We start from the raw sequence: 15,633 nt of genomic DNA, 5'->3' as shown, positions 1-15,633 counted from the left end.
TGCTATAGTGTAGCGTATTTACATGCTTGCAGTATTTAAACTGCAGTTAGATTGGTTTGAGAAGCATAATAATATGGAATAATAGCCTATATGGAGACAGACAGACTGGATGAAGGGAGGGGGGGGGGCAGAGCGCTTGGCTTCTGTCTGGTTTTGCTGGACCAGTGGAATTGGAGCTTAAAAGGCAAGCGTGCGATTCGTTTATTGCACTTATCCAATGAGCATGACGTGCATAATTTTACGCTTAAAAGGCGTGGTTGTAATGCTTTAGACTGCGTGTAGCGCCAAGACCAAGATATCAAGTGCGCTGGTCCACGGCCACTGCGCCAGGCGCTCGGCGTAGAAACTAGGCCGATGCAACGATAGGGGCCACACACTTTATTTTTTATTAAACTTGTATTATTATTATTTCATGTATTTCTTCTTTTCCCCTTTTCTTTTCTTTCAATGGGTCAACGGGTAGGTTAAGTAGGAATTGATAGATCCCCTGTACCAAGAAGCAAGATTAGTGGTTTAGCGAGGTAACTTCAGGTTTAACCCTGGTTTGGCCGTGCTACAAAGCTAGTTAACTTCTTACCGACATATATTTCCATAGCAACTTATGCTTCACACTTAACCTGGTCCGCAGCAGGTTAAGTTGCAAGGATGAGATTAGACCTTAAATTCACCGCCCACGAACCAATCGAATCAGCAGTTTGGAAAAATGGCCAACCCCTTTCTGGACGAGTTTCCCATCGAGGAAGGAGCACGAATTGTAATGTTGAATTAATCAAGGACTAAAGCCTTGCACTTGTTGCAGGCTACATTTTAATTAAGCCCTACTTACCACTTTGGAATATGTTTTTATATATTCATTTTTGTGCTCTCAAGTAGCCTAGATACGTTGTTTGACCCCGCTGATCGATTGCAGCTGAATAGTGAGTGGAGAAATATCACTAAACCGGCATAAAAAGGTTACATAAACGTCTCCAAAGCGCACAGTGCCGTGTGCGCAACGGAGCTGAGACTGACATTGGGTTGGAATTGAAATGGTCATGCTAGAATAGCCTACTACATCTGAATGAATGAATGAATGAATGAATGTTTATTTCGAACATTAACATAAAAGACAATATAAAAAATAATAAGTATAATAATAATACACAATACATTTAAAAACATTTTAAAACAAAAAACGGAAAAAACAATAATGTACAATATTAAACATCATTGCAATAGAAATAACAGTATTTGTTCGAAAAGGAGTAGGAAGGAAGCCTCTGCTTATCTGGTCCTACCCCTATTTAATTCAAAAATAAATAAACTTAAATCAGGTCTCTGTCAACATTCTATTTGATTACTTTTCATATTTTCTTATTTCCCTTTTAACCTGGGCCATAATGTACCCTATTACCATGTGCCCTCACCCTCCCCCCCCCCCGCCGCCTCCTCTTCTCTGTATCCCTCAATCATAATATTTTTAAACTTTTTCTTAAACAGTATAATAGTTCTACTTTGTTTTATTTCATCATCCAAACTGTTCCACAGAGTCACTCCACCAAATGAAATGCTCATGCTCTTCAAATTTGTACGAACATAGCGTTTCTCAAAATTATTTTTCCCTCTTAAATTATACCCACATTCTTTGTCCTTAAATAACTTTTGAATGTTACAGGGGAGTAAATGATTCTTTGCTTTGTACATTGTTTGAGCAGTTTTGAACTTGACAAGATCCATAAATCCATCCATCCATCTAAGCAATTTAATATGGGATCACCTGCACACAGGCGATCCCATATTAAGATCATTCATATCTAGGCTACTCCTGCATTTTGCAGCTGCAACTGTGTTGCTTTTGGCCTGTATGATGTGATTGAACTTCATATTTCCAGCATCATTATATGAAATATGGAGATATGCGACTCTGCTGACAATAGCCTATATATGTGACCACAAAATAGGCTATTTTTTATAAATGAAATCTATGCCCGCACGTACCGTGTCAATTCAGTTCAGAAGCATTTTTTTATTTTATTATCATTCTTTTTTTATTGATTAGCGTGTAGGAATTATTCAATCAGTGCGACTAAACACATCATGAGATCATTATTATTCATTGAGCCTAAATGGTCTACATACGGATTTTGGACTGAGATAGATTACACATTGCTTCCACAAAAGACTGTAGATAGAGAGCTGTAGATAGCCTACGAAACCGCTCTTCAAAGAAATTACTGGTGTGGATAAAAGTGGTCACTTTAGACAGTCATTCGGGAACAGTAATAATATCCAACGCAGATTTGTATTTGCGGTTTCAATGAACGAGGAAAGAGATGTGTCTGGCGCTGTAGGAGTTGGAGCAGTCCATATTGCATTGTGATTGGCAGTTTTTAAAAACCACGCCTCTTTTGCGGGCACGAGCTCCTGCGCACGGACATTTTCATGTGCACGAGCTCTCAGCTTGATTAGAAAAACCTGGTTCCGGGGGGGTACAGTGGTGCAGTGGTAAGCGCTGTCGCCTCACAGCTCGAAGGTCCTGGGTTCGATTCCCACCTGGGACGCTGTGAACGCTGAAGGAATGCGTGCCCGTCCGCATGTCCTCGAGTGCCTACCGCCCGGGTGGGCAGATCTGAGGCCCTCAGGCAATTTGTTCCAGTGGGTAGTGGGTAAATGCGGCCTTCCCATGATTTGATTTGATCCTAGGGACAGTTAATAAGCTGGACCCTGCTGACCTAAGAGGTCTAGACGGTTCGTAGCATGGGAGCAATTCAGCTATGTATTTTGGGCCTAGGCCATTAAGTGATTTATAGACTAAACAGTATTTTAAAATCTATTCTATGACACACTGGCAACCAGTGTAAGGACTTAAGAACTGGAGTGATATGATCAGCTTTCTTAGTCTTCGTTAGAACTCTAGCAGCAGCATTCTGAATGAGCTGAAGTTGCCTAAGTTATTTTTTGGAGAGACCAGAGAAAAGGCTATTGCAGTAGTCTAACCTACTATAGATGAAGGCGTGAATTAGTTTTTCTAGATCCTGTCTGGACATGTAGCCCCTAATTCTTGCTATATTTTCAAGATGATAAAAAGCTGATTTTCTGATTGACTTAATGTGGGAGTTAAAGTTGAGATCGGAATCAATAATAACGCCAAGATTTTTGACTTGATCTTTAGGCTTCAGGGATCGCAACTCAAGGCGTGCAGTGATTTTAAGCCTTTGTTCTTTGGGACCAAAGACGATCACCTCTGTTTTGTCTTTGTTTAGCTGTAGGAAATTCTGGCACATCCAGTTATTTATTTGATCAATGCACTGGCACAATGATTCTAGTCAGCTGAGGAAAGAGTTATATACAACTGAGTGTCGTCTGCGTAGTTATGATAGGCTACTTTGTTTTTTTGCATAATTAGGCCTAGAGGGAGCATATAAAGGTTGAAGAGAACGGGCCCCATAATGGATTCTTGAGGCACCCCACAAGTCATCCGTTAGGTCAGATGTGTAATTGCCAATGGAGACGAAGTACTTCCTGTCTTGAAGATAGGACCTGAACCACTGGAGGACCGTACCCGAAAGCCCAACCCAGTTTTCCAGTCTGTCCAATAAAATTGAGTGGTCAACAGTGTCAAATGCAGCGCTAAGATCCAGTAGCACTACAATCGAATTTTTGCCTGAGTCTGAGTTCATTCTAATGTCATTTTTGACTTTAGTAAGTGCGGTTTCAGTGCTGTGATGGGGGCGAAAGCCTGATTGGAGTTTATCTAGGAGATCATTTGAGGTTAGGAATCTATTGAGTTGTAGGTAAACAGAGTCTAGAGTCCTAAATCTAAGAATGTTGACATTATGGTCACTGGCCCTCCTGTGATTGTGGGAGTCACTATGTGTGAAATAACCTCTGGAATAATTTGGTGCTAGGTCCCAGTAGATGCCATGAAGCAAACTAAGCGGCCACTCTGTCCTCCACGGAGACCAACCAACAGATTTAAAATGTTGGGCATCTAGGTGAGTACGAGGGGCAAGCTTCTACTACTCTAATACTCTAATAAGTTTGTTCTGTGCAGTTTCTAGCCTGTTGCTCAGATGTTTTGATATGCTGCTGTACCAACTTGTGCAATTGTAGTCTAAATTACTTTGGACCAGAGCCACTGTCTTTAATGTAGAAACATCAAGATACTTTGATTTCCTTGCTAAAAAACTTACATTTTTAATGCACATTTTCTAAAACTTGAACTGCCATGTCCGCCCCGAACATGACACTATCAAGTCTGCAGCCTAGGTATCTTACTGTGGATCTAGACATTACAACCGACCCCTGCGCTGTGACGTTAAAAACAGGGGAGCTTCTCATTTTAAATTTAGAACCAAATAAAATTGCTTCTGTTTTAACCAAGTGTGTTGTCAGCTAGCCAGACACTGGTGTTCTCAAGTTCTGAGCTCAGAGTGCTTTCAACAACTGCCTTATCTGGTTGAGACACAAGCAGGGCAGAATCATCTGCATATAAAAATAACAGGCATGAACAAGCATCACTCATATCATTGACATACAAAATAAATAAAAGAGGACCCTCTGCGGGGCACTCGACAATGGACCTTCAAGGGGTCTGATAGAGTCGCATTTACATCAACTAAAGGTCCTTACACACCGAGCACGTATTTTTCGTGCGATTAATTCGCACGTCAATAATATTTTCCGAACCTATATCAGTCAATGCAACCGTGCATACCAACGGCGAAGTTTCGCCCAGCGTTATTGCGGTGTTTATTTTTTCGAACCACGTTCGATTTTTCAGAAATTCGCTTCCGACGTGTACACATCTGTGGCTGTGATTGACAGGTGGGTCAAAACTCGCATCGCAATTTCGTGCCGTATATTCGCATCGCTCCCGATGTGTAAGGACCTTCACTGTTGCCGATTTGAGAGATATCTCATGCAATCTAGACTTACACTATTAAAACCCATCGCCTTTAATTTATACAGCAAGATTTGATGGTCAACTGTCAAATGATTCAAGATTCAAGACTCAAGATTTATTAAGTGTCCCAAAAGGGCAAATTGGATTGCAAAAAGCGTAGTACAAAGTACATACATAAAAACAAATAAGACAATAAAGACATTATAAAAACAGTCTAGAGCAGCAGTTTAAAGTGCAACACAACAGTTAAAGTGCAAATGACAACAGTAGCAACGATCTAAAGTGCACAGTAGAGATATAAAGTGCATGGTAGGAGTGCAGTGTGGCGAGTGACTGCCTTCACTCTCAGCAGCACATTTATATAAGAAAGAGCTACAATGCAGGGCCGCGGGGAAAAAAAAAAAAAAAAAAAAATATATATATATATATATATATATATATATATATATATATATATATATATATATATATATCAGAGGAGGTTTTTCCAGTGAGGCATAGGAGGATGGTCCTCCTCTATTAGATTGGGGATTTTATATAAAAAAAAAAATATATATATATATATATATATATATTTTTTTTTTTTTTTTTTTTTTTTCATTTTTCATATTTTTTTTTATAATAAAATATCAATCAAATGTGTTTTTCTTATGTGCAGACGCTCATTTTTTCATTCATTATAGCTCCATGCAGACGAGTGACTCTGGCCCTGGTCCCACCTTGGAGTAGGAGATAAAAAAAACATTCGCCCTGTGGGCGTTTATTTATTTGGGAATTTATCTAATGAAAAAATAAGATTGGTTGAAAAAGACAGACAGACACAGAGAACACGTGAGATTGATGTGTTTTTACTGTGTTCCCACCAATCAGGTTGAGCTGGGAGGCAGCCCTCCCTTACCCTGGTTAAACCAGGTGAAACCTAATTGGTTGTGTGTTGGATAGATTGCTTGACATTGATTGACATTCTGTATTGTCCAATGCTGAATACGTCTGAAAATCTTGTTGAATCTAGCTCCGTTGTCAGTAGGAACCAGGAAATGATGACCTCCACGCTGTGACAACCTGACAGATTAATAGATAGATTTACAGACAGTAGCACCTATACTTTCCCCTTTCCCTATGTTTTTTTATTATCAAACAGTAAGTTAGCTCACAAGCCGTTGCATGAGCGCCCGGAACACGATTTTCTGCAACGAGTTTAGAGAGACTGCAGCGGGGTTCACGGAGGCTCCCGAGGTAGCAAACACTGGGATACTGCTGCAACCTCATCGGCTGCACGGCGCACCGACTACAGACAGCTGTGACAGCATTGGATATGCAAGTAAGTCAATTAAGTTCGAGTTATCCAGGTCTTCTACTAAAGTCGGCGTCCACCAAGCAGCGCTATTATATTGTTTTATGCTGAATAGCCCGCCATTTCCTAATACAATGGCGATCTTAAACTCGCACATTTTTTAACTGAATTTGGCAGCGCGGAAACATGCAATTTGCATGTCGCGCTGCCAAATTCAATGGAATGAAACGAAACTTGTAGCCTATGTTGGACATAGTGAAGTGTTTTTGATTGATTTGTTCATCCATCAAACCTTTTACTGACAGACTAACTGTTAGCCTAAATATCTTACTTTATTTTGAGGTGCATTAGCCTACATTGCTCAGCCAGAAATTATTCCCACTTCAACTCTCTTTCTCCTGGGTGCGCTATAACATTAAAATGCACCAGAGGACATCCATCTTATTAGTCCTCAATCTGCATTGAACAGTTGTAGCATAAGATAGTGGTTTTCAAAGTGGGTTCCCCAGCAAAAAGGGGGGATTAATCTATTTTCACTATAATTCCATCCATAAGTAACACAATCACAGAATGTATGACTATTTTGGTCATGGGTTTCATATAATGTCTGATAAAACATCTAGCAAAACTCTTATCAGATGGGGGACCCTGGAACAAAATCTTATCTATATGGGGGTGCGTGGTGTAATTTGTGTTAGTTTAGGGCTCCTTAACATGAGCAAGTTCGATAAACACTGGCCTGGGCTACATCTTCTGCCATAAAAATTATTGCAGTTGAGGAATCTGTCAAGCCAGCACCCAAGTTTTAGGATTGTGTGATTGAATTAAACTGAAATGAAGTTTGATGTTGCCTGTTACAGTGTAGATGGTAAAGCGGTCTGTAGCCTAATAATTTCTATTGATCTCGTTTCCTTGAAGGAGACTGGTGCTGCTATTGAGATTACATTAGGGTATAGGAGTGACATATTTGGGACCCGTTTCTGGCCTACCTTGATGAGGTTAGGGGCGGTGGGTGACTTGCTCAGCTGGTTTGTCTTGGCCCCTTGTATAACCCATTATGCTTTTATAAGCATGTAAGCACCCTTATAGGGGGCACGGTGGCTCAGTGGTAGAGCTGTCGCCTCACAGTCAGAAGGTCCTGAGTTCGATTCTCGCCTGGGACACTGTGGGCGCTGTGGTTGTGTTCCCCCCCATATCTTCAGTGCCTACTGCCCAGGTGGGGTATCTCGTCGTAAGGGCCTTTCTGTCTGTGTGGAGTTTGCATGTTCTCCCCGTGCTCCCCCAGGGGGTTCCTCCGTATATAACCCCCCCCCCACTAAAAACATGCAGAAGATCAGATCGTCATCGTCATCCGACCAGTGACGACAACACCCGAAGTTGGTCCCCGGGCGCTGTACGAGAAAGCGACCACTGCTCCTGACCTGCCCCCCAGAGGAAAGGACAAGCCAGGATGGGTTAAATGCAGAGGACAAATTTCACCGGCCACCGTCAGCATGAGTGTGTTTGTGGCCATGCATGTGTTGATGTGTGATCGTGTGACAATAAAAGACGGGCTTGTCCGTCTGAAATCGTTTTTTTTTATATGGGTGGTAGCACCATATTATAATTGTCAATCAATAGTATGCTTTGCTTTGTTTTCCAGCTGTGTCTGAGCTTTTGTTTTGTTTGCATGTTGTTAAAATCTGTCTTCAAACTGCAAAAGAGAAAAAAAAGGCCCAATTGCCAAGCTCACCAGCCACCACTGCTGTATACCATAATATATCATGAATCTATGTGAATAAATAGATTTATATAAATAGTAATCACAGCCTAATGCATAGAGATAAATCCTGAAACCTTCCCACAACAGTTCTAGCCTAAGCCAGTGGTTTTCAAAGTGGGGTCCCCTGTCCCAGCAAAAAGGGGGGATAATCTATTTTCACTATAATTCCATGCCATCCATAAGTAACACAATCTAAGATAGTGTAGAAGTGAGTAACTAGGCTAATTATAACCATAACAGCACAAATAATTGACAAAAATCTCGAAATAAATATACAGTATTTACTCTGAGAAATGAAATAATGAGAAAAGGAACAATTATTGATGGTTAAAACTGAATAATGACATCACAACAGTCTAATCCTAATGCTAATTTAAAATGAGATTTGGGCGTTTTGGGCAAAAACTGCTTGTGGGTGAGAGTATCAGCAGCAGAGCACACGTCATATTTTCCCTGGGACCGCCTCAGGTGCCAGGTGCTGTTCCGTCCTGTAGTCCTCTCACTGGGTGCTAATGCAATGCTCCTCACTGGGTGGAAAGCTAAGAGGCTTGACAGCATGGGAAACATGGCAAATACACACACACACATGCGCGCGACCTTTGGTCGCCGCACTAGCTTCCTCCCCTGTTTCCAAGCTCACCAGCCACCACTGATATATATATATATATATATATATATATATATATATATATATATATATATATATATATATATATATATATATATATTTTATATATATATATATATATTTTTTCTTTTTACAAATGTAATTTAAAATATTTTGCAGTGCACTATGTTCCTTTCTTGTTTAAGAGTGTTTCGGGAAATGATTGCATTATTGATATACTGAAAATGTAGCCTATTTAAATAGAATTATCAACAATAACAATCAAGGAAGTTACATGCTTGTAGGCTAGAGAAGAAGAAGAAGCGCGCATGCGCTCGCATGTTGTGTTGAACCAACCAACAACCAATACGAATTGTTCAATCTGGCAATAAAGAAATGTGAACTTGACATGCTATTTTAAAAGCCTACTCAAAAATGCACCTCCCACTATACAGCAAAGAGAGGAGTCAATGTTTCTTGATATATGCCATTCAGATCAGAATAATTAGTCTAGTCATTAAGTTTGCTGATAATATTTCTATCATGTTAAGTCTGTGTCATGTTAACTGGTGTATTCAGAGCAAATAGGGAGATATAGAGCATTATCATCATGCTATATATCTCCCTCTTTGCTCTGAATGAGTGAGAAAAGGAGAAAATACTGAATAATTACATCACAACAGAATCATAATGTAAATTTAAAATGAGATATTCCTCTAAATATGGCAAAAAAATGTATTAAAAAAAACGCCAATTTTCCCACCGAGAGTCCCTTCCTCCCAGCACCCCCTGCTTAAAGTGACTTCCAGCGGCCCTGCTACAATGTATCATTGTATTAAAGCACAAAGAAAAACCACGGTCCAGACCAAAGGGCAGACAAAGTATATAATACAGATATACTGTACTGTACCCCTAAGAATGAATAAAGATAAAAGAATAAAAGAATAAAAGGATAAAATAAATAAAATAAATAAAATAAATAAAATAAATAAAATAAATAAAATAAATAAAATAAATAAAATAAATAAAATAAAATAAATAAAATAAATAAAATAAATAAAATAACAGCAACGGCAGATGGGGAGACATTACATTTGTACCCCAGCACCGTTCATCGCTCTGATAGAGACAGGCACAAAGGAATTTCTGTATCTGTTCTTTTTAGCTATGGGGGCACGAAGGCGGAGCCCGGAAGGAAGCAGCTCATATTCGAACCTCAGAGGGTGGGCATCATCTGATCGGATGGACACAGCTTTTTTCAGCACCTGATTGTTACAGATTCAAGATTCAAGATTTTTATTGTCACTCCATGGTACAAGTATCACGTGTGAAATCAAGGGCGTCGTTTTGGTGTCAAAGTTGGTAGGGTCGAGGACGGCATGAGGGGAGGGTGTTTCCGGAAAAAATTTGAGGTTTTTGTTTTACCTTTTTTAGGGGGTCATCCCTATGTTCCCCGGGTCCTATGTTCCCCGCTTTTCCCAAATAGGGTCCTATGTTCCCCGCTATGTTCCCTGGGAGAGGTTAGGTTTTGGGTTAGGGTCTGGGGGAGGTTAGGTTTAGGCGTGGGGGGTGGGAGAGGTTAGGTTTTGGGTTAGGGTCTGGGGGAGGTTAGGTTTAGGGTTAGTGAAAAACGGGGAATATAGAATCCGGGTAACATAGAACCCGGGGAACATAGACATGATCCCTTTTTTAGCCATATTTAGACGAATATCTCATTTTAAATCAACATTAGGATTATACTGTTGTGATGTCATTATTCAGTATCTTCTCCTTTTCTCAATAACTTTCATGTCACCACCTGCTCAGCTCTCCTGTCAGCATAATTGTAACTAACAAACACAAACTGGAGGTTTAGCCATCTAATCATGTTCTTTCACAAACAGCCGGTTTGGAAAGAAAAAATTGCCACTGAATCCCACACATCATACATCCTACATTTCTTCCTCCTAAGAGTTGCACGATCTTCAGTCAGATGTCAATTGCCACCATTTGACATTGCCAATACACTGTTGTCATCGCGCAAGCACATGGCTACTTAATATGGACGTTAACGTCCATATTATAGCCATGTGCTTCATGCGTGCTGTACTTTGCTAAATTAGCATCGATGCTAGCGGGATTTACCTGCTTGCTGCTGCTTGCACTGCTGCACTGCTGCGTCACTGCTGCTTGCTGGTAATGTTAATCCCATGTCAGAAAAAGTCTCCAGATTTGTCGCTAACAGGAGGGTCTGTCTGCTGCGCGTGATTTCTATAACCAGGAAAACTGTGTGTGGGTGGGCGTTTGTTTGGTCATCAGCCAAATGAGCCAATCAAACGGGAGTTTTGGGGAAAAAAACTGGACTGGCCCATTCAGTTGTGAAAAACAGGGGTAAATGTAACTTTGAACATATTGCAAACTAATTTCACTCAATAATGGTCGGGTCAATTCTATCCTTGCAAAATATGGGAAGACAATCTAAATGACCTATATAACTGCACTCCAAAGATAATGCAAATAAGGTTGCTTAAAAGTTGTTAGGGACAATTGGACACCCTGAAATGTTGGTAGGGTCTTGACCCTAGCAATCCTACCCAAATCGACGCGCCTGTGTGAAATTCTTGTGCTGTGGACTCCGTTTACAACATAGTACAAATATAACAGGGCATATGAGTGCAAAAACAACAAGAGACATGACAAGCAATAAGGCAGTGTGGTCTGGTCCAGGCTTCTGAACTGGGTTCCGGCTATTTTTGAAGCCGCCTTCACTATTCTCCCCAGGGAGTTCTTTTTGAATGCTTTTTCTAGGTCCAAAAGCAAAGTCTGTCTGAGTTGTCAGAGCAGTTGTTTGTGGTCTGGGAGACCGGGATTCCCGTTGTGGGAACCCTCCTTTGCAGAATAGTTGATTAAAGAACATTTATTTTTTTACCCTTTAACATTCTCAAATTAATTAGAAGTGTAATAAATGGGGTTGTTAGGCCTATTTGCACTTTTATTCAAATATAATTAATTTTGCAGCTTGAACAAACACAGACACATGTCCACAGAAGTCACGCGTGAACACAGAATTCACATGTGAACACAGTGAGATCACGGGTAAACACAGAAGTCCTGCAGGTAGGTGAACAGGATGTCAATCTCCCCCACTGCCTTGGTGATGGCTTTCAGTCCCCCAGTCTACCACACACACACACACACACACACACACACACACACACACACACACACACACACACACACACACACACACACACACACACACACACAGAGTGAGTTTCACCAAGGCATCACAAACGCATAATCAGGTTGACAGCTGATGATAAATATAATGATAGTACACACAGACACAACACACACACACACACACACACACACACAGATACAACACACACACACACACACACACACACACACACACACACACACAAACATACACACACACACACACACACACACAAACACACACACACACACACACACACACAAGGCATCAGAAACACATAATCAGGTTGACAGCTGATGATAAATATAATGACAGTATAATAGAGTATGATATAACATTTGCTACTGCTAGTACAATGCTACTACTGGTACTACTACTTCTATTGAAACTAGTACTGTTTAATGTAAAAAAAAAAAGTTAGCTTTTGTTTGTTTTGTCTTTCTTGTACTTTTTAGCTCTCTCTCTGTTGGTTGGTCCTGAGGCCTGTACTACAAAGCAAGATTAGTGGTTTAGCGAGGTAACTTCAGGTTTAAACCTGGTTTAGCTGTACTACAATGCAAGTTAACTTCTTACCGACATATATTTCCATAGCAACTTATGCTTCACACTTAACCTGGTCCGCAGCAGGTTAAGTTGCAAGGATAAGATTAGACCTTAGATACACCGCCCACGAACCAATCGAATTAGCAGTTTGGAAAAATGGCCAAGCCCTTTCTGGACGAGTTTCCCATCGAGGAAGGAGCACGAATTGTAATGTTGAATTAATCAAGGACTAAAGCCTTGCACTTGTTGCAGGCTACATTTTAATTAAGCCCTACTTACCACTTTGGAATATGTTTTTATATATTCATTTTTGTGCTCTCAAGTAGCCTAGATACATTGTTTGACCCCGCCGATCGATTGCAGCTGAATAGTGAGTGGAGAAATATCACTAAACCGGCATAAAAAGGTTACATAAACGTCTCCAAAGCACACGGTGCTGTGTGCGCAATGGAGCTGAGACTGACGTTGGGTTGGAATTGAAATGGTCATAGCCTACATGCTAGAATAGCCTACTACATCTAAGCAATTTAATATGGGATCACCTGCACACAGGCGATCCCATATTAAGATGATTCATATCTAGGCTACTCCTGCATTTTGCAGCTGCAACTATGTTGCCTTTGGCCTGTATGATGTGATTGAACTTCATATTTCCAGCATCATTATATGAAATATGGAGATATGCGACTCTGCTGACAATAGCCTATAGCCTATATGTGACCACGAAATAGGCAATTTTTTATAAATGAAATCTATGTCCGCACGTACCGTGTCAATTCAGTTCAGAAGCATTTTTTTATTTTATTATCATTCTTTTTTTTATTGATTAGCCTATAGGAATTATTCAATCAGTGCGACTAAACACATCATGAGATCATTATTATTCATTGAGCCTAAATGGTCTATACATACGGATTTTGGACTGAGATAGATTACACATTGCTTCCACAAAAGACTGTAGATAGAGAGCTGTAGATAGCCTACGAAACCGCTCTTCAAAGAAATTACCGGTGTGGATAAAAGTGGTCACTTTAGACAGTCATTCGGGAACAGACTAATAATATTCAACGCAGATTTTTGTTTGCGGATTCATTCAATGAGGAAATAGGCGTGTCTGGCGCTTTGGTGGCGAAATCAAGCAAGCTGAATAACTTATGCATTTAGACAATCTGCAATTTTTTGCCAGCCCTCCTTTCGCCGCTTATTATGTGCAACAGTGTTGCCCTTTGTTTTTATTAGATGTTTAAAAACCTCATATTTCGTGAATATGAGCGTTTGCTCCTCAAGCGAGAAATATGCGGCTCTGCTGCTGCTGCTGCTGCTGCTGCTGCCAGTCAGACGCAGCCGATGATGTGTTTGGCGTCTCCATGTTGTGATTGGTCAGACGTCGGAGAGAACGCCCTTTTTATGTGCACAAGCTCATGTGCATGGGCATTTTCATGTGCACGAGCTCTAGGCTTGATTAGAAAAACCTGGTTCCACTAAACTAGTGGCAAACGAGGTTCGTAGTACAAGTTAACTACAATCGAGCTGATCTGGTTTAGACCAGGGGTGCCCACACTTTTTCAGCTTGGGAGCTACTTTTAACACGTTGAGTGCCATAGCCGAGATATCTCGTCTTACATAATCCAACGGTTGAGTGCCATAGACGAGCTATCTCGTCTTACATAAACATTTTTTTTTTTTGACGGTGGGACATCAATCAACCCCTTTTACGTCTTCTATATCAATATTGGGAGGAAGAGAATGTGTATAATCTATTTTACCGACCACTAAGTGGCGACAGTTCTCTCCCAAGACAGAGAGAAAGCGACAGCCAGCCACAGCCAGAGCCACAGCCAGCCAGCGCGCTGGAGAAAGCCAGTGTAATTTTCAAGGAAGTAGCTGGGCGAAAACTCTTTCGATTTCACACACACACACACACACACACACACACACACACGCGCGCGCGCGCGCGCGCGCACACACACACACTCGAGTACCTTTGCGCATAAATAAGACCAGAATCGCAAAAGCTCTCAGCCGACACCTCAAGAAACAGTTTTACAGTCCAGACGGCCGCGGAGAATCCTCCCTTCGCAGCACAGACGGAGGGAGGAGTTTGGAGACACACACACACTCTCTCTCTCTCTCTCTCTCTCTCTCTAGTCCCGAGAGAGAGAGAGAGAGAGAGAGGAGAGAGAGAGAGAGAGAGAGAGAGAGAGAGAGAGAGAGCACACACAGAGTGGGAGACAGACACGCTGTGGGGGCAAAGAACGGACAGAGATCTCTTCCTCTCAGAGCCGCGGAGCAACGCGCGAACACACACACACACACACACACACACACACACACACACACACACACACACACACACACACACACACACAATACAGTATACAGACTTGCCCAAGGGCACCCATAATCACAGGCAGGTGACTGTTCTGCTGTTTGATTGAATTTCACAAAACTGCGATTATCTCAGCTTGCTGTCTCAGACGCTAAAACCATGCTGTACTCAACGGCTAATATCTACATAACTACTAACTCTGCAAACTAACTCTTTTAGACAGAGAAAGCACACATTCTATTAGTTATTTTTAGATGATTGGTGTTCACGAAGTCTTAACAGAAAATAATCCTCGGCTCTTGTAAAATGAGCCAGAATCCTCAAAAAAAAAACTGGCACAACTTACCTACAGGATTGAAAAAACGGCTGGCACTCAATGTGTTAAAATGACCAAGTCAAAGTGATCTACCAAACATATTTATTTATATATATATATACGAGTATACAGTGGAAAACAGTGGAACAGTGGAAAAACAGTGGAAACAGTGGAAAAACAGTGGAAAAACAGTGGAAACAGTGGAAAAACAGTGGGAAAAACAGTGGAAACAGCATCTGAACTTGGGGGGGGCGGGGGGGCATGTCGGGGGGGCGTGTCCCCCCCCCCCCCCCCCCCACACACACACACACATGTCTGTGAACCACCATCATTGATTATTATTATTATCATCATATAAAGATTTTGGTCGTTTGAAGCCAGATTCATATAGGAATATCTATTTTTATATTAACATTAGGATTAGACGGTTGTGATGTCAGTATTCAGTCTTAACAATCATATATTTGCTCCTTTTCTCACTCACTCCTATGTCACCACTTGCTCTCCCTGCAGGGTTTGAGATTAAACTTTTTTTTTATCACCAGCCAATATGGCTGCTAGATTTTAAAGTTACGAGCCAATTAATTTCAACTAGCCAAAATGTTTTTCTTGAAATAAACCAGAATATGAGTGCCACTGGGTTAATATATGCATACGTATCAGTACAAATAAGTTATAGCATAATGAATCTATAA

Source organism: Poromitra crassiceps (genome assembly GCF_964638095.1).
Source record: "Poromitra crassiceps genome assembly, chromosome: 2".
Classification (NCBI taxonomy): Eukaryota; Metazoa; Chordata; class Actinopteri; order Beryciformes; family Melamphaidae; genus Poromitra; species Poromitra crassiceps.
This window is presented reverse-complemented; position numbering follows the sequence as displayed.